Below are 9,030 nucleotides of genomic sequence, written 5' to 3'. Positions count from 1 at the left end.
TAACGTGGAAGGAATATACGAGTGGTTTGCAAAGATGTGCCAATGCAGTAAGGGCAGGCTGCCTGCCTGTCCCCATACAGCCCATCTGGTGCTGCAGAGGCCTTCCTGCAAACCAAAACTAGGCTGTTTGGTGCGGCCTGGCTTCTGCCTGCCTGAAGTGATCTTGTCTGTGGCAGGGTGTCAAGAGAAAACGACGCTCCATCACCATGTGCAGCACAAAATAAAGGGCCAGTTTCCACATGGCTGATATGGCAGCTAGGGCTGTCAACAGTGTGACTATTTACTGTCCAGGAGAGATGGGAGCAAGAAGCCCCAAGACCTGCCTGCAGTCTGCCCAGGTTTTCCTGGTAGTAAATGCTGAACAAAATCCACAGCGCATCCACCACCAGAGATATTTTGGGTCTACCCATGGCTTTTCTCAGGAAGTTTTTTATGAAATGCCCCTCCACCACATGGAACTGTTAAGTGTTGTTCCATAGGCTTGTCCCATACGCTTCAGTATGCAAGAGTTTCCTTTTGGGCTGCAATCCAAAGGTTTTTAATGGATCTGATTTCGTGTGGAGTTCCAGGATTCTACAGCTTTTTGTGCTTTTTTTGTGCATTAGTAGAAACATTTCTTTAAAACAATTTCCTTGTAAGATTATCTTAGCTTGAGGAATCATGCTGCAGGTAGCATCCATGCCTGTATATCCCACATACTTCCTACTTTCATCCCTTGCACAAAGCTGTCATTTATGCCTCACCACACTGTAAAACTGCAGTAGGATGAGGCCGAGGAGTGTTTCAAGACAAATGGCACTAAACATATAGACATGCAGTCTGCTTCCTTTCTCAGGCAGACTATGTTGTTGCTTTTCTCTCTTTGCTTTTTCTTTTCCTTTCTACTCTATTCAGCAAGGTGAAATCAATCAGTGCTGCCAGAGAAACAGAAATCCAGCAGGCAACAGCGATGACAAGACATGGACTTACATCAGTTTACATCAGCCAGGCTCACTGCTTAGAGAGCTATTTTACTTTATACTGGAGCCTCAGATCTGAGCTCCCCCTCCTCTTTCAGGCATTTGCAATGGAGGGGATCTGGGCTTAGCCCTTTTGCATTTCTGTACAGCTAAAACAGGAGAGCAGCTCCATGACGGCAAAAAGCCTGTAAAAAGCTCCGATAGTGAGCAGATATTGGCCTGTTTGTCCTGGCTCACTGTCATGAGGGTTGGAAAACTTATTATCATGTTCCTAGTCCCCTTTGCTAGTGTTCAGAAGGTAACATCAGTGATGGAGAAGCAACCCATTTGCCCACTGACAGAAGGGCTGTACCACAACATTGCTACCAGGGCAGTACTCAGCCAGCGAGTGCAGCTGGCTGTGGGACGCTGCTCACGTGCCCATGACTTTGCTGGGCTTTAACTCTCTCCTGGTAATTGGCAGGTTCCTGGGATGTGAGGTGTTGCCCTGCAGGTGCCAGCCCAACAGACATCCTGGGAAACCACACCTGGAAGACATTTGCTTCACACAGCTATACCTGACCTCCAGGCTGTGGTCAGGCACTGTCTCTCTCAGTGCTGATAACATCCTATTTCCTCTGGCATCTGCAAACAGTTTTCATGCTCCAAAATGCAAGTCTATAATGTCCAACAAATCTTGCCAGCTGAATAGCAGCTCTGGAAAGATGTGAACCTTCTCCCCAGCCATGGGGATTAAAGGGTCTTGGCACTCCTCTGGAGACACACAGAGCTTTAGAGGAACTGGGCTCGAACAAAACAGTTGTGCTATCTAGCAGTGGGTTGGATGAACTCTGTGGTGTAGCTATTTCCTATCCAGACTGCAAGGAGGAGATGAGTAACGTGTACACAACAAAAGCAGCTGGGCAGAGGATGTAGAATACTGTTCATGTGCTTCCCCTAAATGGCAGCACTACGAGGTCTTGCATTACTGCCACAAACCTCACTCTCTTCAGTATACTTTGGAAAGCCCCATTTTCTGGAAATGGCATCACCTTCTTCCTTTTTGAAAAACAAGATAAAGCAAAACAGACCTTTGTGGTATTCAGCATGTTCCAATTGAATATCTAGCACTGCTGCGATTTCTCTGAAATGAATCAGTTGTGGCAAAGGCTGTGCAACGTCACGACGTCATTTGCTGCATGGAGAGGTCACTTGTTTCCCCTGCCTGGCCTCACCGGAGAGACCTCCAAGAGCATGAAAAAGTCAAGAGCACTTTGATGAGGGTGACTAACAAATGGACTTACTCCCCTCACTAGGAGGTCGCCCATACACCGAGACCCCCAGAGAGCGGGCAGCTGTTTTTGGGAGCATGCTGCACCACAAATGGAGCCCCAGGCAGTACAGCACTGCTGGCGGCTATGAAGGCTGCAGAGGTCCATTTCACGTCCCCAGATGATCAGAGCTAGTAATAGGGTAGCTGTGGGCACAGAATAAGGAACAGGGTACTCTCTGATACAGGGGTACAGGTTGTCTCCTAACATTTAGCCCCAGGATCCTGCCCCCCTGCATGAGTACAAGGCAGCTGCCTCTGTCTGCAGCCCAGATTTGGCAAAATTTTTAGGCAACAGCTCATCTCGCAAGTGTTGCCTGCACCTCCCACAGGCTGCTCCACACTTCCTGAAGGTGACGCCTGGCCCCAACAGGGACAAGGGGGACACCCTAAGGCATCTCAAAGGGTCAGTGCTGCCCAGGCTGTGGGGGGCTGGTGCTGTACCGGCACCTCTTAGGTGGCAAAGAGACTCCCACGGCAGCAGCTTCTTGGAGAAATGGAAACCTAATTAAGCAATCCTGCCCCAGGGGTCCCGAGGGCACAGTGGGGCTGGCAACACCTCTTGCACAGGCAGCAGCAGCCACAGAGGGGGACTGTGCCAACTCTGCCAGTTACTTCTGCCTCTTCGTATTCTCTCCTCCAGTATAAAAGCTCAGCAGCAAAATCCACACCATGGGCCACAGCAGAGGCTCCACCTGTGCAGTACCACAAGGGAAAAGGGGCTATGCTGACTACTTGCTTTCAGTTGCATCGCTGACTTAGAGGGACGATGCGGGGAGCCACTCACCTCTGTTTGCCTGTGCAGAGATAACTCGGGCAGGGTTGAGTGAGGACTCATCAGGATATCCTTCCAAATTACTTCCTCCCAGCCCCAGGAAGCGGAAGAGACACATGTGCTTTTACGGGTGAGAAAATGGCCTTCCCGGCTCCATTTGCCCTCACTGCCCTTCTCTAAATTTGCCGTAAAGCCCATTCCCCCTGGCTTCTGCCTGCGGATGCTACCTGGCTCTCGCAGTAGGACGTTTGCAGCTTGCTGTGTGTATGATGTTGTGCCATGTGTCCTGGCTCGCTCAGAATTGGGCCAAATAGTTGCACCACCTCTAAGCGAAGGAGTTATTTCCCCAGAAGAGGCCTGATCTTGTCGCCCAGCCAAGTCCATCTGTTGGCAGCAGTGGGAGCTGCGCTCATGGACAGCAGTCTCCTTTGCTCTGAAATCGGGCAGGATGAATAACTTAAAACAGCAGAAGGAACCCTCAGACCTACCCCTGGCTCAGTCTAACTGGCACTGTTGACAGGTTTGCACAACCTGTCCCCATGATTTCTCACTTTCCAGGTTACACAAGGCTTACATTATACTTAAACGTCAAAGCGGCACACCTCGAGGAATGGCTGTTTGCCTTGGGCTGCCGAACCCACGCACCCCACCACCCACTCAGCAGTGCCCACGTCCCCAGCACCGCGCTGTCCATGGCACCGTGTGTCCCACAGGGTCTGCTCCCCTGAGTCAGTTTTCACCCACCCAAACTCAGCTCTTAGCAAAACCGCAGACCCAGTGATGGGGCTGTGCTCTCAGCTGAAGGGGAAAAGGGCTGGTAATGAGAAAAACAACGGTATGCAGTGTTACCAGAGCGGGCTTTCAGAAAACCTTCCTGTATTAAATAGCTGCTCAGCTATCAAAGAAACAATGCAAGAAACAGGCAAGGGAACAGTGCTATCTGCAAAGCTCATCAAAGTCCAAAAGCTAATTCAAAATCCTTTTATGGGGATTACCAGTAAATACCCAGAATAAAGATAATACTAAAGACAGCCTAGAAGAAAAACAACATGGTATGTGGCACTGGTTAAAAGCTGTCAATTTCAGTCTGCCTCCACTCAGGTCACAGCTCTGAGGTTGTTAGGAGCAAGTTATGCCACATGGGTTGCAATGATGCGCAGTGGAGGCTCTGGGTCTTCATGGCATTTACTTATGCATCGATGAAGCCTGAAGGTCCTGAGCCTGGTCCCTGCTCTCACACAGGGCAGCCACCTCCATGGGCACACAGCAAATACCACAGCAGGGTTTTCTCACTGTCCGTTGTCCCAGGCATGAGTGCAGTGCTGCAGTAGGTACACAGGCTTTTGCCACATGTGTTTCCAAGGAAAAAAAAAACATTCATCTTCCCCTGTGGCAGTGTCCAGGGGCTTTGTCCGACTTCATCAGCATATGGCACTTTCTGTGCATCGTTTTGGCGGGAGGGCAGCCACAAAAGTTTGTGCTCCTTCCTGAGCAGGCAGCGTGGCCTGAAAGAGCAAGTCCAAGGTACACGCACAATGACTTAAATCTGGAGGAGACATTTGCAAATGCAGAGACCTGAGAAATGCTAGTCTCAATAAAGGCATTGGTTAGGAAACAGCAATTATAGCTAAAAAAGACTAATTCCAAATAACACTGCTGGCAAATATGAGTATAACCATTCAAACGAGACACAGGGAGGACACATCCACTGCCTTATGCATCATTATGTCAGTCAAACCAGAATAAAGAAGGTGGAAGACACTAGATTTCAACCTGGCGGCATTTTATACTTTTCTCCTCTCTTTTGCACTGGAACAAACGAAGACGGTGAGGAATCCAGCCCTGTGGCTGCTAGATAAATAAGAAAGCTTCTCAGGAATAGGATGTACCACCTTGTGGAAAAATTCAAGGCTAAGATCTCTTGTTTGCTTGTATTTCTGTAATAGCTGGTACCCTGCTGAAAGAGTACTGTGTTTGAACAAAAGGTCTTTCTAGCAAGTAGGAATGCAAACACCTCCAGACAGCAGACAGGCAAGCATGCAAATAAAAAACTTTTTTCATTTACTAAAATAGAAATGTTGTATATTTAATAGAAAATAAAGGAGAGGAGGTTTATTAACAGCACATTTTCCATTTTTTTCTATTTACATGCACAAACTTATGTACAAACAAGCGTGCCTTATGTTTATTTAAAATCACACAAAATACATCCTCCTAAAGAAAAAAAATCAGGAGTCAATATGAAAGTCAATATTTTTAGTTTGAAAGTGAATATATTGCATATAAATACAATATGCATGTGATTAATGTTGCTTAGCTAGCTTAAAGTTAAACCTAATCCAATATACAACTCAAATTCCCACAGCTTAATACATTTTGTGACTAAGTGGCATGCTTTAATGGCCATTCATAAAACCTAAAACACTTAGCCCCACATCCAAAAACCAGCATGTGCACTGAAACCTGGGCTAAGCCATTAAAGACATCACTGTCTGAGGGTGTGAGCCCACTGCAGCTTGTACCGGTGTTGGTGCTGGCTGCTGCGGTTCCCCTCCTCCTGCCAGCCACCAGACCCTTCACTGCTAAAGCAACAAACAAATGAACAAAAAAAATCCCCCCCAAACCCAACCCTGACTACTTCCCCTGCTTTGCAACTGGATTTAGTTTGCTGAAACAGCTTTGCAAAGGGTTTAGCAGTCACTGCAGCCAGCACAAAGGAGGGGCATTCAGAAACTGTCCAACCTCCATGGCCTCTGCCCAACTGCGCCCATGCCTTGAAGCTGGCAGGTGCTCAAATTTCTGCTGCTAAGCATCTGTTTCAAGGCATGGCTACAACTTGCACAGTCTTGTCAAGCTCAGAAGCCCACACCCCATGCCTCAGCCCGCTGGAGGACCAGCAGGCATGTTTGTCTAAACCAAGAGAGTTGCACTTTTCAGGGACACACGATAGGTGCCAGACACACAGCAACTCTTTGCACCAGCTTTCTGAATGCCAGGATAGCCAGACAAAAGCACAAGGCAGAAGACACCCAGACAGCAGCTGAACCCTCTCTTTTATTCCCCAAATTGCCTTCCTCACTGCTCTGAAGCATCTCCAGAACATCCAGCACTCCATTCCAGCAGCCCCTGGCTCCACTTATCAGGTTTCAGGCAGCAGGCTGTGGCACAGAGGCTGGACGTACCCTGAACCCAGCAGAAAGCCATGCTACACCCACCACATGTGCTGCCTGTTCCCACCGCTCACCACCCCACCAGGCATGGGAGCAGTGGGACCGGCTGGTGGTCAGTGTGATGGTGTCCATCAAGTCACCACGGCTGCCTCTGCATTTGTGCTCCAGTGAGAAGCAGGCTTTTCCCACATGCAAGTCCTCCACGAGGATGCACGCTAGCAGCACATGCATGGTTGGCTTCTGCATGAACTGGTACCTCCTGGAAACTTAGGAGAAGAGCAAAGGTGGAGAGTGCAATGTTGGTGCCTGCACCAGCCACACAGAAGAGGACATGCAACTCGTTCCCATAGATGTGCTGTTGGGCAGGGAGCAGCAGCCTGTGTCTGCACTTGGCTGGAAGAGAAGAAATGGGAAGCAAGAGGGGAGAGAACAAACGTAGATGATGGCAGTGGGAAGACTGGGCAGGCGAAGGGGGAAGCCTGGCAGAGAGACGGGCGCGCTGCGGCAAAGAGGAATGCTTGATGTGAAGGACAGTTTGTTAATCCCCTCACCCAGAAAAGATGACTCTTATCCAAAATGCAGTGAATGCACTCAGAATCTGTGCCCAGATGCATACATCAGGGATATACAAAACCCATTTATTTTCTTTTTTCACCCAGTTATTTCAGGAATGAGTGATGGAGCCAGCAGTCACAGCCAATGATTACAATCAGCAATCCATTTGTATTGTTTCCATTTCAGACCGAGAAGGAGATAATTTGCCTTTGGTTCAGAGTAAGAGAATGCTTTCTTCCCTATTTATACTGAAGTAAAATAACTCCAGATTCATAATTTGAATGCTTGGGGAGAGGCTCGAACGCGGCTCCCTGGCTGAATGCACCTATTCGTTCATTAACATGTAATGCAGACATGAAGATTTGGCAGCCCTGACTACCTGCTTTACAATCCTGAAACAAACATATTCTTTACTTGAAGTCTGGGTGTAGGCAGGAGAGCCTTATTAGGGCAGCCTAGTGATGCCTAGAGTACTTTCAGTTCCAGTTCTCACCAACAGAAGTTGAAAGTCTTCAAAAGCCTAACTCCAGTCAGACCTTCAAACAGTACACAGTAGCCAGAAACTAAGTGTGTGAAATCCAGACTTGGTATTTTGTTTTGGTTTGGTTGTTTTGTTTTTTTTTAAATCTGGTGCAAAAATGAGAGGTTGCATAGTCATTGATTCCTGCTGGTAGGAAGTATCAGAAAACACGCAGCTTCTCCCGCAGCCAATTCTACCTACAGTTAATTAATTAACATGGCAAAAGCAAGAGCCCAAATATTCAGATGCTCTAAATAGCTGCTTGGGATAGCTTGCCAGTCTGGCAGACGTAGGGCACAAAGGTTAAAGAAACATAACTGAGAGACCAGTTGTGTACCCAGTCTGTACAAAGGAAAATTGTGGGTACTTAGAAGGAGCCAATAAAATAACTTGATTTTTATGGCTAAGACTTGCCATCAAGAGCACCCAAATACACTTGCTACAAAGGGTTTTTGTCAGAGATCCGAAATGTATTAGGTTATGCATTACTTTGGCATACATGCTCCCTTTTTACAGGATGCTGGTGCACGTATGACAGCCAGGAGGTCGTGCTGTCATCCAGAGGGACCTGGTCTGGCTGGAGAAATGGGCCAACAGGAACTTCATGAAGTTCAACAAGGAGCAGATCGACGTCCTGCACATGGGGAGGAGCAACCCCAGGCACCAATATATGCTGGGGGCTGACCGGCTGGAAAGCAGCTAGGCAGAAAAGGATCTGGAGGTGCTGGTGGACACCAAGTTGAATTTGAGCCAGCAGCGTGCCCTTGCCGCAAAGAAGGCTGTGTCCTGGGCTGCACAGGGACGAGTGATGCCAGCAGGTCAAGGGAAGCGGTCCTTCCCCTCTGCTCGGCACTGGTGAGGCCACCCCTCGAGCGAGTCCATGGAAATGCCACAAAGATGATGAAGGAATGGGAGAATCTGACATATGAGAAGAAGCTGAGAGAGCTGGGACTGCTCAGCCTGGAGAAGAGAAAGCTCAAGGGGATCTTATCCATGTGTGTAAATACCTGAGGAGGGTGGAGGAAAGGAGGTGGAGCCAGACTTTTCTTAGTAGTGCTCAGTGACTGGACCAGAGGCAATTGGGCACAAACTGAAACACAGGAGGTTGCCTCTGAACATTAGGAGACACTTTTGCTATGAGAGTGACCGAACAGGTTGCCCAGAGAGTTTGTGGAGTCTCCATCCTTGGAAATGCTCAAAACCTAACTGGACACAGTCCTGAGCAACCTGCTCTAGCTGACCCTGCTTTGAGCAGGGGGGCTGGACTAGGTCTCCAGAGGTCCCTTCCAACCTCAGCTACTCTGCGAGCCTGAGACTCATGCCTAATTCTTTGTGGGGAAAACTGCACTGCAGCTCCCTGACAGCAGCATATATATCTACTCTTGGATGGACAAGGGAGCAAAAGGTTCTGTGCCACAAGGATGCTCATGGTGGCCTATTTGGTGCTGTTTGCAGCAGCAGTGATATCTATCTTCCACTGAAGAATCCGATTCTCAGTTTTACTGAGAGGATCCCTAAGGCAGCATGGACCCTCTCTGGTGGGGAGTAGAAATTTCTTTGTCACACAAAGTTTTCTTACACTGGTGTCTTCTGATTCATTGCCTATGGACTTGTGGACATCTGTAGAGTATTTCTAAAGGACACACAGAAAGTAACTAAGCAAAGTAAGCCTGTCACAAAAAACCTTCAACAGACCATCCAGGAAAAAAATGTTAAGGATCTATCAATTGGGTGGACAGAGG

The sequence above is a fragment of the Aptenodytes patagonicus genome, chromosome Z (assembly GCF_965638725.1).
Source record: "Aptenodytes patagonicus chromosome Z, bAptPat1.pri.cur, whole genome shotgun sequence".
Lineage (NCBI taxonomy): Eukaryota > Metazoa > Chordata > Aves > Sphenisciformes > Spheniscidae > Aptenodytes > Aptenodytes patagonicus.
This window is presented reverse-complemented; position numbering follows the sequence as displayed.